The sequence below is a fragment of the Anopheles aquasalis genome, chromosome 3 (assembly GCF_943734665.1).
Source record: "Anopheles aquasalis chromosome 3, idAnoAquaMG_Q_19, whole genome shotgun sequence".
Lineage (NCBI taxonomy): Eukaryota > Metazoa > Arthropoda > Insecta > Diptera > Culicidae > Anopheles > Anopheles aquasalis.
This window is the reverse complement of record NC_064878.1, coordinates 21911714-21927099: the sequence shown is the minus strand read 5'-3', so window position 1 is coordinate 21927099 and position 15386 is coordinate 21911714. Positions and strand designations below refer to the sequence as shown.

At 47.2% G+C, this 15386-nt stretch overlaps 1 protein-coding gene across 1 annotated transcript in view; it reads right to left on the bottom strand.

Moving 5' to 3' along the window:
• Positions 1 to 15386, bottom strand: part of LOC126577387 (Ig-like and fibronectin type-III domain-containing protein 1) — a 101469-nt gene that overhangs the window by 57602 nt on the left and 28481 nt on the right. Inside the window, exon 4 of the mRNA XM_050238973.1 lies at positions 1232 to 1282. The gene's annotated coding sequence lies outside the window, so the exon portion shown is untranslated. The remainder of the gene's footprint in view (positions 1 to 1231; positions 1283 to 15386) is intronic.

Below are 15386 nucleotides of genomic sequence, written 5' to 3'. Positions count from 1 at the left end.
TAAAATGAAGTGAAGCGAGGCTACAACTCCAAAGTCGCTAACATAAGCGCAAACCGAGGTTTGCATTGAAACGCTCAAAGCACCAAAAAACGGTTCCCCCAACGTTCCCATATCGTTTCCCTTATTTGAATGCAATAACAAAATGAAGCACGAGCCTCATTACGCACTTCTCGCATTTTCGGTACGGGAACCCCTCACATTACGCAGTACGGCGCGCGCTGGGTTTGCGGTACTGGATGCCGCCGCACCACAACAAAGGCATGGAAAGGAAAACATTTTAACAAACATTTTAATTAAATCCATAAGCACACCGCACCGCAGAAGGTCCGCAAACGAAATCGAAACATAACGATTGCGTGACGGCGAAGTGGTGGTCCCCCCCCCCCCCCCCACCCCAACCGTGCATGACCGTGGCGCCACCGACAACGTGGTCGGTGAGAAATTCGCCACCTTCTCCCCGGCTGCGGCCGAAGCGAAGAAGTTGCGACAGCCACGAGCACACACGCAGGCAACGTCCTTGAAAAACAATCGATCGACCGACCGACCGACCAAGGGGGGGGGGGCATGCAGCAGCAGCTGATTCCGGAGAGGAGGATCCCTACTTGAGCCACGATAAAGTCGGCTTTCGGCGCCATTATCGACCTTTGGCGTGATGGTTGGCAGTTTCGGCCATTTTCGGCCGTTCCCTCCTCACCCCCATTTCTATTCCGGTCAGGTAGCCCCCCCCCCGGGTACTCCGTCCTCCCACGATGGTCTCCGAACACTGCTCGGCGTGCGCTGGAGTGAGTGTCACCAATCCGTACGATTCGACCTTGCCGCGCGGCGCCCCCATCGCCATCGTGGCCAATTGAAACATTAAAACTAATAACCGCACGATGGGAGTCGCGTCCTCATCAGCGAGAGGCCTTTGTGACAACCTGAAGTGGAGGTGGGCCGAAAAAAAACGAAACACTTTGATTGTTTGTGTCGGCGGATGCGCCAGTGACACATGACCAACGTGGCAGCGTGCGTGCGAGCGTGCTGGCGTGCGAGGTTGCTGTTGGGCAATCGCCATTGCCGTGGAGTGGGGGGCCCACGATGTCCAGCACGCGATGCTTGGTCCGTGGTAAAGGCTATAAACCACGCGACGACGACGACGACGGTGAGTTCACCTTTCTCGTGACATTTCTGTCTATCCTCCGCAAGGGGCCGCCCGGACGCAGTCTTGGGCGAGTTGGTTCTAATTACTCACCGTAGGCGTGATGGGTTGACCTAGGAGTGACTCCGTTGGATCATCAATCACCTGCCAGAAGGAAAAAGGGGAAGAAGAAAAAAAAGGAAGTCTATTAGAGTGGGCGGAAGGTGTACATTAGTTTGAATTGTTTACTGTTTTCTCTAACTCAATTCGGTGTACACTCTCTTTATAACTAACGCGACAATCGATTGCCTTATCAGCACCATCCGATGGCCCCCCTCTATCAAGGATCCAAGGAAAGTGTTGTTTTACTTGGGTATTTATAGCACTTCCCGGTGCCTTCACTACGCAAGGTCCACCATCTGTGAAAGAGTGATGGAAAATCGAAGCGAAGGAAAGCGACCTTCAACTATGTTAATTAGTTTCAGTCCGATTTTCCCGACCAGAACCTGTCCTGAATGGGGAAACAGTAGCCCCAAAGTAGCAGCAATAGAAGACTGCGTAGGCCCGGTCGACCATTTCAATTATAAACATCCTCACAACAGCCCTAATAACATCAGCATTATAAACATATCGTTATCATAATCATCGTCTGCCCTCGCTCCATCCAGCACCGGGCAACATATTGCGCATCGAAGGAAGGAAACCGATCCACCAGTGGCCCATAGACCCAACATTACAGGAGCAGCCGTGGTGGCCGTGGAAAGTTTTGAAGCGAAAAGTTCCACTCTGCCCCAAGAACTGCTTTCTGCACAGCGCCAACTATGCCGAAGGTGGTGAGGTGAGGTCGACATGGAGCGACCACAAAATTTCATTTTCACTCCCTCCCTTCATCATCCTTCCTCCGCCGAAAGTCCAGTTATTTGTGAAGGAGGAAACTATTTCTGGCCAGTGCGCACCCGGACCCCGAGAGTTTGGACCTTTTTGGGTGGAGGAACTTTCAGGTGCGGACAGAAGTCTACCGCCTCCTGTGTTGTGGGTACATGCCGTCATGGAGTTTTGTTAGGGTGGCAGGGCAGGACTTTCGGGGTTTTCCACCCGCACCAACGCCAGCTGGGGCGCGTAAGTTTAGCCAAATAACGAAGAATAAATCTTTGCAAAACATGGACTTTCCTGTTTTTTGTGGGGTCCAAAGCGATGGTGAAAGATAGTTTCGGTTTCGGTACTCCCGCTCACCAGCCCTCCGGTGCTCTCTGTAGGATTCCTCGTTTCCTCGTGCTCCTGTGGGTCCTGGGCTATTGGGTGAGTATGTATGTGGAATCCCGTTGCGCAAAGCAAGAAACCGATTGAATGGCGTTCCAAGCCAAGGCACCTCCGGCTACGGTGCTGATCGATTGACTTGTGGAAGGAAATGGAGGCGGTGGAGGCAGTGGACTGAGTTTGGGGCATAGTTTGGACGCTATTCGGACATTTCAGTTGGCAAAGTTTGTGAGTTATTTTCTGCGCATCAAAGACTTTGAAGATGTGAGTTCGATATTTTACGTTATCACCGTTTGCTGGGGTTACCTTAGTGGCAGTTGTGGGGAAGCCGATGGATTGACCAAAGCTGCTGGAAATGCCTTTCCACTGGAGACACTGTGCACGAAAAACGGGTTATTGTGGCATTGTCGGTGAGTTTGATGTTCAATAAACCGTTGTGCGTTTTTAACCTTGATGTTTTTCATGATTTCAATCAAAACATGGGTCCGATTTATCAAAGCTTTACTTCTAGAAATTCTTAATCAATATTAAAATGCTTGAATCGATCAACAATCGCATTCAATCTTTGTAGCAAACTTATTCTATACGATTTTTGGGATAGATTATACCACAGCAGAAGATAATTACTAGAATTTCAACAGGCGACAAATTGCCAATCGATTGATTCGACAATCTATTGAATAAAATCGTGTTTGTGTAATTTTTTGCCTATTTCGATCGGTCTGAATTTTTTTATTTGATAATTAACGCTTTCTTGTATTGCTTCAGACACTCTCGATACTCTTCCGCCTTTCTTTAGACCAGATTTTGGAGATTGATCAACGAAAAGATTTCGCACCTCATATGCTGGAGCTAAAATCGTTTGAAGGTCCTCTGGACATACTTCAACAAGCGTACGACGACCCTCAACAGCTGGTGCTCACCAAGCTGAAACATGCCACATTAACGGGTTTCTTTAAATGTGCTCCACAAGACTGCCATCGATTGGCGGCCTTAGAAACACTGAAAATTAGTACTCCTTGCCTCAACAATCTCCTCATCTCCTCCTGAAAACGAGAAAGAAAGTTACAAGTTGTGCAATGAAATTCGCGCACAAAATACACTGTAAAACATTTCCAACCAGATCAAAGTGGTAATGCAACGCTAAGCTGATAATGAATATTGTATCAAATCTTATTGAAAAAATAGAAATACATTTTTAAAAGCTCTTCTTTTCACCTAAATACCTAATCCTTTTAAAAATCTTGTTCAAAATGACTTTAACACCCCGATAGACCCGACATTACATTTGTTCCTACGTGTAATTATTTGTTCGTTCCAACTACACTTTAGGGGCCCATTCAGTACAAACGTATTTTACCTCAATCGAACCCGAACCAGTGTTTGCTGCTGTTTCATTGTAGATATGAACACACTTTAAACCGTGACACATCCCCACGCGGCACTAAATTAAAGCAACATAGCACGGCGTTAGTGAAGCTTTACAGCCCTTTTTTCCCGGGGAGCATAGCGCTTTACTGCCACAAACGCGACTCACCCTCGTCGTCTCCGTCGTCGTTGGCGATGGCGACGTCACTTGGCAGTTTTATGGCAACAGATTTATCGGGGTGACTCTCCGTGGCTTACGCTTAAAGGGATTGCCCAGCACTTGTACGATCGCTACACAAACGCCACATTCTCGCGGACTTACGACGCATCGGTAGAGCGAAACCGTTCGCGCGAAAGATTGTTTCCGAGGGGATCCGATTCCGATAGCCGCCAGGCTGTAGTAGCACCACCATAGGTGTATCTGTGTACGTGCTTGTGTATGGCCCCAGAACTGATCGGTAACGGTGCACAATCGGTGCGGAACCAGGAATTTTTCTGATACTTTTCTTTCTCCCTTTTTATCGGAGGCGAAACTCCGGCGCTAAAAAAACCTGTCGAAGGAAAAGAAAATCATTTCCAGTTTTATTACCAGTGCAGGAAGGCCAGGGAAGTGTCGTGGTGCGAGGATTAAGCCCACGACGACAACGGCGCAACAGCGATACGGTACGTCTGGCCAGGATAAAGGACTCTACTCCTACTCTTCTGTCTCCCTCTCTATCGCAAAAGGACGCCCCCGAGAGGTAATGAACGGAAAAGTGGTCATAAATTTGGGCCCAGCCAAAGGCAGCCCTCTTTGGCGATGTCCTTTATGTGGTGCGCCGACTTCACAACTCCTAGCGACAGCAGCAGCAACAGCAGCAACTCGAAGCAGTAAACCGCAGATTGGTGCTGTTTGTTAAACAATCGTCACCAACGGGGGACAATGCTACGGACGTAGTTGGTGCCGGTTCGGTAAGTTGCTAATCGTAGTTGGTGCGCCACCAACAGCGAACCACCGTTACCGGCCAGTGCTGAAATATGACCCCGAAATATGTAAGCAATAGTTCACGCTGTGGCTAAGCTGAGCTGGTTATTGATTTTCAAGTGTTTCCTGAGCAAGGGGCTGTCAGGCTCCAAACCGCATCCATGAAGTGTCGGCATTCCACGTAAACAGATTATTACGGTGGTTCCAGTAGGAATATCCATTTCTACTGCGACTTCAATATTGAAATTCAGCATTGGAGTCAGTAGAAGGCGATACTTTTACGCTTAGAACAGAAAAATGTGAAACTGTGGATTATCGACCACCTTCTCGAAGGTTTTCACTGCCAAAAATGCCTTACCAAGGCTTGCATTTAATCGAACGAAGCCTTCCAAGCCAGAAACCTTCGCTGTAGTCACTTCGCTACAATTGCAGCATAACCGATCCGGTAGCGCACCAAGCTCGTACCGTCACCGAGTACCCTTCCTTTCACCGCTCTGCTCGCCAGCGGCAACATTGACATTGAACATACATTTTCGCGGTCAAGCGCTGCCCTCCAAGGAGCCCTCCGGTACGTTATGCATCGACAATGGACCCGCACACGGACACGAGTATCGGGCGAAGCACCGATTTGCCATTTTCCGTTTTCCGTTGCCAGCAGCCGATTTGGAGTTATGGCTGTTGCTGCTGCTGTTACTGCTGATGGCCAACACTAACACCAGCGGGCCGGAGTCAGGCCCCTCCGGTAATTGAAAGCAAATTAAACAGAATGAAACGACACTTTGCGATCGATCTGCGATTCAAACCAAAACGGGAAAACGACGAAGGCAAAGGTCGCCACGATGCCTGAAGCCAGCCTGCTTGAAGCCATCGCCGGCATTGGCATTGGCCGTGGCTTTGGAAAGTCCTCGCGACCGGTGCTTTTTTGTCTTCCAATATGGCCACGTCGCCGGTGGCACTGGTTAGCACAAAATTGTTCTAAATTAGTCGCTGCGTTCTTCACCCGATTGGCCAGTTTTGTTGCAATGTGTGACCCTAGAACAGGGCCCTTCGGTGACGACGTAACCGGAGAAACATTCCTAAAACGATGACTAACCGAGCGGAGTAGGTAGCTGGGTTAAGGCTGCAGGCGGCGACTTAGGTCGAGGTCCACGCGGCCACCGATAATATGTGGACAATATGTTTCCTTGGCCTTCCGGTGAGAAATGACAAGCTGGAGAACCTGAGCTGAGGTGATGCGAGATGCGTGTAGACGCTCTGGCTCCCACCAGTGTGGACGGCACTCCATGTGGCATGTGGTGATAGTTCGATAATTTTGCCGCAACAAAAAGCAATCAACGCGCGCGACACCAACGTGGTTGGTTTGAAGGTTAGTGTGCATGACACTGAAGGCTAGGCCCACCACCACCATTCGGATGGAATCGTCTGCTCGGTGCGCGATGCGCGCTGAAGGTACGTTCGGTAAATAAATCTCTTAAATGGATGCCACGCACGGTGCACGGGGTGCTGCCTTTAACTGGCGTCAAGTAAATGTTTACAGTGAGACCATAAGGGCCTTCCATGATGGGGGCCTTTGGCAAGGTGAATCTAGTTAATATTATCTGGTTAATCAACGTCTTTTTTTGGGATACAATCAGATGATGGCCTCAGCTCACAGTGCAATACTGAAAGTGCCTAGAGCTGATATTGGCTGGTCTGTCACCTTAAGGGGGGCTTTGGTATTTAATTTTGTTTTGTGACACATATTTTTAACATTTTTCCCTGAATGATGATCCTTTCAAGAACATTGTGTATTTTTTTTGGATCAATCGAGGAAAAACTGACAAAGTTATAGATTTTTTTAAATCCGCATTTCGAGGCTCCATGCAGCTCGCTACTTTGAAGAGCCCATCGTACCGTAAAAATTACTGGACCGATAGATTTGAAACTTTTAACAAATAATCTGTACACTATTTGCCAGGTAGCCTCGTCAAGTTTTCATGAAAGTTATGAATACTTTTTTTTAAACAAATCTTAAAAAATTGTGTTTTTAGGCAAAACGACAAAAATCATCACTTTTTCAAATTCAAAAATCTGCCATAAATCGAGAAAATGGAAATTCAACAGAAACATGACAGGGCTACCTGAATAAACTTATCACCTTTCAAACGAGTATTGATTTGTATTTTTCTGATGACCCATCACGCAGCTACGATGGGCACCGGAAAAAAGTATCTTTTCGAAGGCATGACTGCCTGAATGTGATGCCATGGATGAAGTTTTTATTAAATCTTCTCCAAAATAAAGCTAAATATTTTTCAAAAGATGTAGTTTAACCCTCGGTTGGGCACCCGGTGTTTACCCCTTCGTTGGGCACCCGGGTACCCGGGTACCCCATTTATGTGCATTGCATGATTATGTTCTTGTATCATCGTTTGTATCACTTTTATGATAAAAAATGTGTTCTAGAACTAATTTAAGAGTCTTCGGAAAGTATTTTTCTTTAAAAATCACAACAAAATTCAATAAAACCAATAAAAATAATGAACACAATACATTGATACCCCTTCGTACGGTCATTCTCTACCGTACGTCGTAAAGCAAGCAATAAGATTGTAAAGTGATCGAATTTTCCAGCAAATATGGTATTGAAATTATTGATTTCTTCGAATAAATCAGTTTTAAATTTTCATAAGGCACTTTTGAGTCATAAACAATTCAGTTAATTGGGCACAATTGAGCTAGGAGATCAGATCAGTTGCTACATGATGCGTTCAAAAAGTAATGTGAATTGATTTTTCTGACAAAACGGTTTGAGATAACGTGTTTAATTTTTTACGATAAGGTAGAGGAAGGTTTTAGCTATCAATCGCACTTTATTTCGATCGGCTATGACCAACTGAAAAAAATGGGACGATTTTTCGTGAACCATGTTTTTAGTTGATGGAACACCGTAGAATGTCCCCTTTCTATGGGCCATTGGTCTGGCGCAGATCATCCGGACCTTCTTCCTGGCGCGGATCATCCGGACCTACAGAAAAACATTCCGTTGGTGCCAGTAATTCATCAATTCCTCATACATTTCTGTTTGGGGGCTCTATGCCAGGAAAGTGGTCCGGGATGATCCGGGCTGTGGTCCATAGAAAGGGGGCGTTCTACGATGTTACATCAACTAAAAACATGGTTCACGAAAAATCGTCCCATTTTCTTTCAGTTTGTGATAGCCGAATGAAATAAAGTGCGTTGAATAGCTAAATCCTGCCTTTATGTTGGCGTAAAAAATTCAATACCTTATCTCAAACCGTTTCGTCAGGAAAAATCCAGTCTCATCACTTTCTGAACGCACCATGTATATTGGTCTCTGTGGTCTACGAAAATGCCGCCTAAACCCTTTTTGATGAAGATTAGTGTATAATTTACTCATATGTTAAGAAAATTACACTATACGAACCGTTTTTAATCAGTTTGAGAAATAATATATAATTTAAATTGCACATAAAAGGTTTCAAAATATGTTGATTATTTTTCTCTTATTGCTCGTTGAAAAGCTCAAACGTAATGAAATTTTCAACAAAATGTTGTAGTTTATCTAATTAACAATTGATAAACACGGCAACATGAATAAATGTTGATAAAAAGTGTAGTTTTATGTAAAAAACATAGTCCATGTGCATAGCCAACGTGTGGGGTACCCGGGTACCCGGGTGCCACTGGGCGGGTGTTAATTTCATCGGGCCATAATTACCTTTAAATATGAGTTATCAAAACAATTTCAACGCCAATTCGGCTTGAAATGAGTTGCACTTTGGGGATCCGGAGTTTCGTAAAAAAATATTGACGGGAAGGTATTCATTTTTTCGTTGAAACTAGAAATGGGTACCAGGGTACCCGGGTGCCCAACCGAGGGTTAATATGCCATTCATTTGAAAGAGTAAAGTTGAATAGCTACGTCACAAAAAATCGTTAACAATGATCCTTGTTTTGGTAAAAAATTACCGATGCCCACCCCTTAAACAATTGTCAAACACTTGCGCTAAATCCTACCAAATTACAGTGGAACACACATTTTGGAATAGAATTATAAAGCAATAATCCCGAGACCAAACCAGAGCACGATAGTGAACGCAATCAAGCGACTAATTCTACTCTTCAGCATCTCAATTAGCATCCAGTGCTGGTTGGTTTGTGTGTTTCCCAGAAGATGATGGTGCTTTGAGATAAGAAGCAGAAGATACTATCAAATGTCATCGCCACCAACGCCCGGATAGTACAATGTGCCATTGTTAAACCATCCCGAACCAGCGAGCGGGTCTTCAGGTGTTGCAACAACTGAACGAATCGTCGCCTAATGGCATTTTGATATCATCCTTCCCGAGCAGAGCACGTTCGGCGCTCGGTTGGCGCTCGTACCTGCTGCTATCTCAGCCAACATCCTTGAAGGCGTTCTACTTCGCTGGATTCGCCGTCGGCTGGTGCGCGAGAAACAAAGCAACGCCAACGCGCGTGTGTGGCGCTTGTTCTGTTCCGTTCTGTCGCCTTACCCTTCTGCCAATCACGAGTCCCACGTCGTGATCTTGATAAATCCCAATAAACATAATTACACTTTCAAACCACGGGCACACATTTGACCTGATTTGTGGCTGCTGCTCACTGGCACCCGCTGGTATTCGCTGGAGCGAAAGCGTGCCGACCGACAACGTGACAAACGGAAAGGCAGGAAGGCAGAAATCAATCGAAACAAAAAGTCGGTTGGTCGGTATCGTGGATCTTTTATCGTTTCGATGCCGATCCCCCGGGCAGTGCAGTTTACTGTCGATGTGTTTGTCGAGATCCATCGGTGAGCTGATGCAGAACGAATCGATGGCGTACGAATGGGGGAGTGTGTGCATAGCAAATCGCGTTGCAGCAAAATGGTGCCGTGTAGTAGGTCGTCTAATGACGATAAATGCGAATGCAATTGGACGCGTTTGATCGCATTTTCTTGGCGGGGGAACATTCCGGAAGGTCTACCAAGAGTATCAAGATGTCTGTCTCGGAGTTCAAAGCGAAACCCTGCAACAGTACTCGATGGATGGTTTACGCACTGATAACACTGATTATCACACGAGAAACATCAAGCATCAAACATCAGCTAATGATGGCTGGTACAGCGAACCAAGCAACTCCTGCGATCAGCTGTGCCTACTGGGAGAGAATACACAGGAACGAGTATCCAAGCATCTCAGACCAGGTTCCAACCATGGTTCCAAATGTGACTACGCGGAGCAGTACAGCACCATCCCCATTCGAAGCGCTTATGGCATTCGCTTCGCTGCAATCGTAACGTACTTGAGATCAGCTTCAGTCAGCCAGCTACCCAGCCAGCCAGCCAGTGAGCCAGCGAGCTAGCTGCCGCCGGAACTGGTTGCCCTTGAAACTAAACGCCACGTGCCCCCTCACAGACCGTCCATCCGCTCTCCGCTTCCTTCTCCGTCGAGCTCCAAAGCGGTTCCATCCGCAAACATCCGCTCATATGATGATGGTGACCTAGTGCGGGTGCGACACACTCCACACTCCACACTCCGGCGCGCTCCTTCGCCTATCTTCGCGGCACGACGACGCGAGGAGATCTGACGAAACAGGTCTGGTAGCAGGCCTGCGGGAAGGTTCCATCGCATCGCAACCCATTACGGGCTAAATGGTGTGCGCTGCCACCACTGACGTTCTCTGAGGTTGCCGAGTCCTTTGTCTTTGTGAGGCAGTTTACTGGACGGGGTGGACCAATTAGAGGGTTGGCTACGATTTGGAGCTACGGTCGCATTAAGGTGTGTTATGGGCTCTTGCAGAAGGGCGCACGGACTCTTTTGCTAAATCTACGCCATCCCCGTAGATGAAGTTGTTGCAGCCTGGACTTAGTCATGAGTTTTGTAGTTAAGATTATAGTTTAGATAAGTTGGAGAGTGACTCTTGAGTTCTTTAAGTTCTTCATCTATCAGGATCTAACAAAGAACATGGCGGGGTATTATTTCCCCATCCACAGCACCATAATCAAAAGTTAAACAACAAAAGTGCCTAGTGTCTCCTTGCATACACCTTCGACTACGTAGCCCTGCTCAGCGGCCGATGTAAAATGTAACTTCACCACCGCTGCCGCGTGACAAACGGATGACATCCGCGATTCGTTCCCTCTGCTCGGTGCAATGGCTCACTCCAAATAAAGAATACATGAACATTCGGTGGTAACGGCTTCTCCAATAAATAATCCGAGAGGCCCCGGGCCTGACCCAGGTCTGTGTCGAGCTTTGAGAAATTGGATTGAAATCCTCCCGAGAACCCGGGCCGCTACTCCGTCAAGACAAAGGACAAGACAAGCGACATGTGTACTACCGCACCGGCAACGCGACGATGTACGGTGGTGGTCTGCGATCGATGCTAATGTATGACAAATTCATGAAGCAATTTGCAGATGTCGGTGAATTTTTGCCACCGACCCCCCACCACATGGACCGTCACCGTGGGTCGCATAAACGATTGCAGGTGACAAACGATGCTGGGCGATGTGCGGCGAAGCCGCTTCTGCTCACCGGATTTGCTTTGAGACACTACCAGGGGGGAGGGGGGGGGGGGAGGTGGTGGGAATGCAGCATTTACAAGTACTCAGCCCCCCTGCTTACGAGAGGTACGTCCTCGCACGGTTACGGTGACGGAACCGAACGAATGAATAATTCACTGCAAATGGCTTTGGCACCGCTATGGGTTGTCCGCTCGCGGCTGGTGTGTTGGCCATCCGGTGCCGCGTGACCGACATACGGTGCACCACATATGGACGCGAACATCACACACCGGTCGCTGTGTGACCATCTGAAGTCGATTTCCGACCAAAAAATGTCAATCGAATGCACCAGTAATGGCAGGCCGGTTCGCGATGCGCGATGCGCGATGCTGATGCCATTGCACACTGGAAGATCGATCGAAGACAGCACGAAGGAAGGAAGGTTCCTCTCCCCGAAGACGGTTGGCACGTGCCACTTGGGTTCCAAAAGGAAATGGATACCGCCGGCTAGGCGGTCCTGAGCCTGAATGACAGCGTGAAAATTAGTTTTCCGCTGGTGGGAAATCCAGCAGCAGCCAGCAGTATGGCGCAATCGTACGCGGGTGCTCGTGACACACCACGTTCCCAGTAGCGAGCGGCGTAATAACACACAGTGGCACACAGTGGCACACAGTTCGGTTGGTCACATTAGTCATTTTTATGTTTCCACTAGCCCCAGAACATTAGCATAAATATGCATTACGCCCGGGTAATGGTGGTGGTGCTGGTGGTGGTCTGTGCCGAGAGCCAGCTGCACTTACGAAACGTCCGCGTGAAAGCCAGGAAATGCTCCACAGAAAGCAGGAGAGCGCGCTTTTCTTTCTTCTGCCTTCGTGGAGTACGTGGGGTAGGATCGAGCGCACAACCGTCGACAGGACAACCACCGGCAGTAGGAGGCATTCGGTTTCCTTCGATGAAGCAAGACATATTACCGGGCGACAGAATTTATGGGGAGCGCACCAGCGATGGCTCCACGGTGCGAACAGACACGTTCTCGCAGCTCAACAACGCTGATGTGGCGTTGAGGTTCGACCGAACCGACAATATCTTGAATGATGACATTGACAGAATGATCTATTGTGCCATAAAGACAGCCGGCGAGAATGAGCTGATATGGGGAACTGGCTTTTCGAGGCATTGAAAGTAAATCAGAAAATGATGTTTGGTTAGGATTTGAAAATTTGGATAAATGTTTCAGCGGTCGCGCTAGTGTTGAAGTGTAGCGCTTCTGCAAGATTTGGTCGAGAGAATGAATAATGGGTTCAATTGGTGTCGTAGTTGTTTATCACGTACGGTCCTTCAGTTCAAGGCTCTTCGGTTATCATTTTGCGCTAACATTTATTTCACGCCAGTAATAGTCACCGTCGTATAGGACAACAAGCTTTTGATGTTGGTGATAAGCAGATTATGCGACCAACTCTCATTTCGCAACCAAGAATTGTGACTCTTAGTAATGATAAGTTACCATTACAAAAACTGAGTATTAGCTAACACAAAAATATGGATCTATGCCAGGTGTATAACCTTAAAACTGCTGTTTGCTTATAAATGGACTTACAGATCCAATTGAACTTTCATCGACAAGCCATACTATTTTTTTGTGTTTATTTAACACCTGTTTACATAAATCAATGCACATCATAAGTGATACCACACTATAACATTTATTTTTTCTTGAGTAACCATGTCTAGTTTTATGCCAAAAACAGAACAAATGCGGGAAGCTCCTTTTTTGTCCTTTAATTTGGAAAAATTAGCGATCAAATCACATAAAATGCTTGTAGAGTTCTCTGAAGGCATTGTGGTATTGGAAAACGTTAATAGATCCCAGCCAACCATCAATTTCTACCGCAACACCAAATCGCTTTGAACGCAAGACAATCCTGTGCGTTTGGTGGGATCAGATGGGTGTCGTCTATTATGAGCTGTTGTAGCCTTGTGAAACTGTTGGGGCACCAGTCAATAATCCAAATATAATTTGTTTTGCGTCAAACATGTCTGATTTATGATCAAAGACATGAGAGGTTGATATTCCTGCACGACTACGCCCGATTGCACTCATCAAAAATGACCCATAATTATTTGAATTCAATAAACTGGCCGGTTTTACCTTACCCCGCTAATTAACTGGACCTGGGTCATTCCAAATATCACCACTTTTCGACGACCGTTCAAGCGCTGGTCGGGCAACACATCGATTTGTATGAAGTTGTCGGAAAATGGTATGATTTGTGGTTTGTGTCGCTAAATGAACAATTCTTTTGCCATGGTAGACACAAATTGCCCAAAAGATAAGAAAAATGTATAGCTAGCAAGAGAAAATACATAGGTTGATTTATTTTTTGGTTTTCTATTTTTATAAATGTGGTTTTATCGACAAAAACCGGCAGTTTCAAGGTGCAATTTGGCCTAGTCTTTGTCCATTGGTCGTACTTTGCAACACAACACTTCGTTGAACCATCGTTAGACGATGTAGCATCTCTAGTTAATCTTGTTTCTACCTTACAAGTAACATGCCACACGAGCTCTCTATCGTTACACATATCTCATCGCCACCGTACCCAGCTCATCGTATAACCTTCAGCATCATCTCACAACCTCTGATAGACGACACCAAGGGGCAGGACGCAGGGCAACAAAACACACGCGCAGTCGCCGGCCGTCATTGCCCATTTTTCAAAAGACCTCATGACCTGCAACCAACCATACCATGCTTCCTCTTTGGGAGCGTGCGATGCGCATAAGAAGTTAGCATGCGAAGGGCAGAAGATCAACTCTCCAGTGTGTCCGATCGGCGAGGATCACACGTGTCAGGGCGGACATCTCTGCAGTAGTACATGCACAACACCATTTGTGGGACGCGGCGAGCGATCTCGCGCACGTACCTTGTTAAGATTCTGCTCAAAAGCCGCGCACGCGAACGAAGCGAGAAGGTTCTTCTGGGTCAGGGTCAGTTCTACGTAAACAACGCAGCAGCCCCCATCAAAGGCTCACAGTGGTGCTGTCCAATGAAGAATCAAACCATTTATCAAACAGAGCTGCTGCTGCTGCTTCTGCGGGTTGTGAAAAGTGACACCTCGTAAATCGAAGCAAAGAGGCTTTCGCTCATTACGCAACAACCGCAGCCACCGATGGTGGACGGTTGTGGTTCAACCGCGAGGACGGCACGTGCCTCAATGCAAACCACCATCACACCGGACCGGGGCGGAGGAGATGGAGACGCTCCGGTACTAAAGATGGACACACTGGACCAGCTCCATAGGAGGCGCGGCCGATCCGGCCCTTGTTCGGCCGCCAGCCACTACCTGCCGCTTGGTTTGTGGAGTTGGAATTTGAATTTTGTCGACGTTGCGGTCCGTTGCACGATGCAACCAGCGACTTCATCGTCGATTTCCTATCTCTGGTCCAGTTCGATGGCCTCGGAGGACGGTCGGAGTCCGGGGCCCGTTTGGAGTGAGTCTTCGATCGAAATCGAAACTGGTGGCGTCCGTCCGTTGCCACCGTCCGTCCGTTCGTCCGTCCGTTACGGTCCACAGCGAGGAATGTGGTTGGATTCAGTTTAATGGACTGCTTACGATTAATTCGATGCGCTTTTGGTTTGGAGTCGCTCACCGAGAGCGTGCGAGAGCTGGTCTGGGTTTCGCTTTTCGTTTGCAAGTCGATTGCTTCTGCATCGCTCACTGGACCTTCACTCGGTGTCGGTGTCGGAGGAGATGCCTCGTATGCCTCGTGAGGGGAAACATTTCATTACGCCGTTACACGACGACGACGACGATGGACGATCAAATACGTTAACGATTTGTTGATTTTCGGTGATGGTCAAGCAGAAAGGGTAAAGAAGTGTTCACATTCATTGGTCCTAGCGTCAATGCATTGGTCCATACCGTAAGCGAAATGGCTTTCTTTTATGGAATTACCTTTCCAAGGCACGCCAAGCAGGCTGAGTACCGAAGAATCTCAATGCAAATAGCCTTCTGTTGGGCCTTGGGAATTTTGGAGAACCGGTCAGATTTCGGGGAAGGATTTAAAATTTAATGGAAAAACATCAAACCATACTTCTTCTCCGTTTCACTCTCGATTGGGAAAAGGGTTTGAAAGGTGTTTAGTAACAATTATGCTCCTCACTGAACACA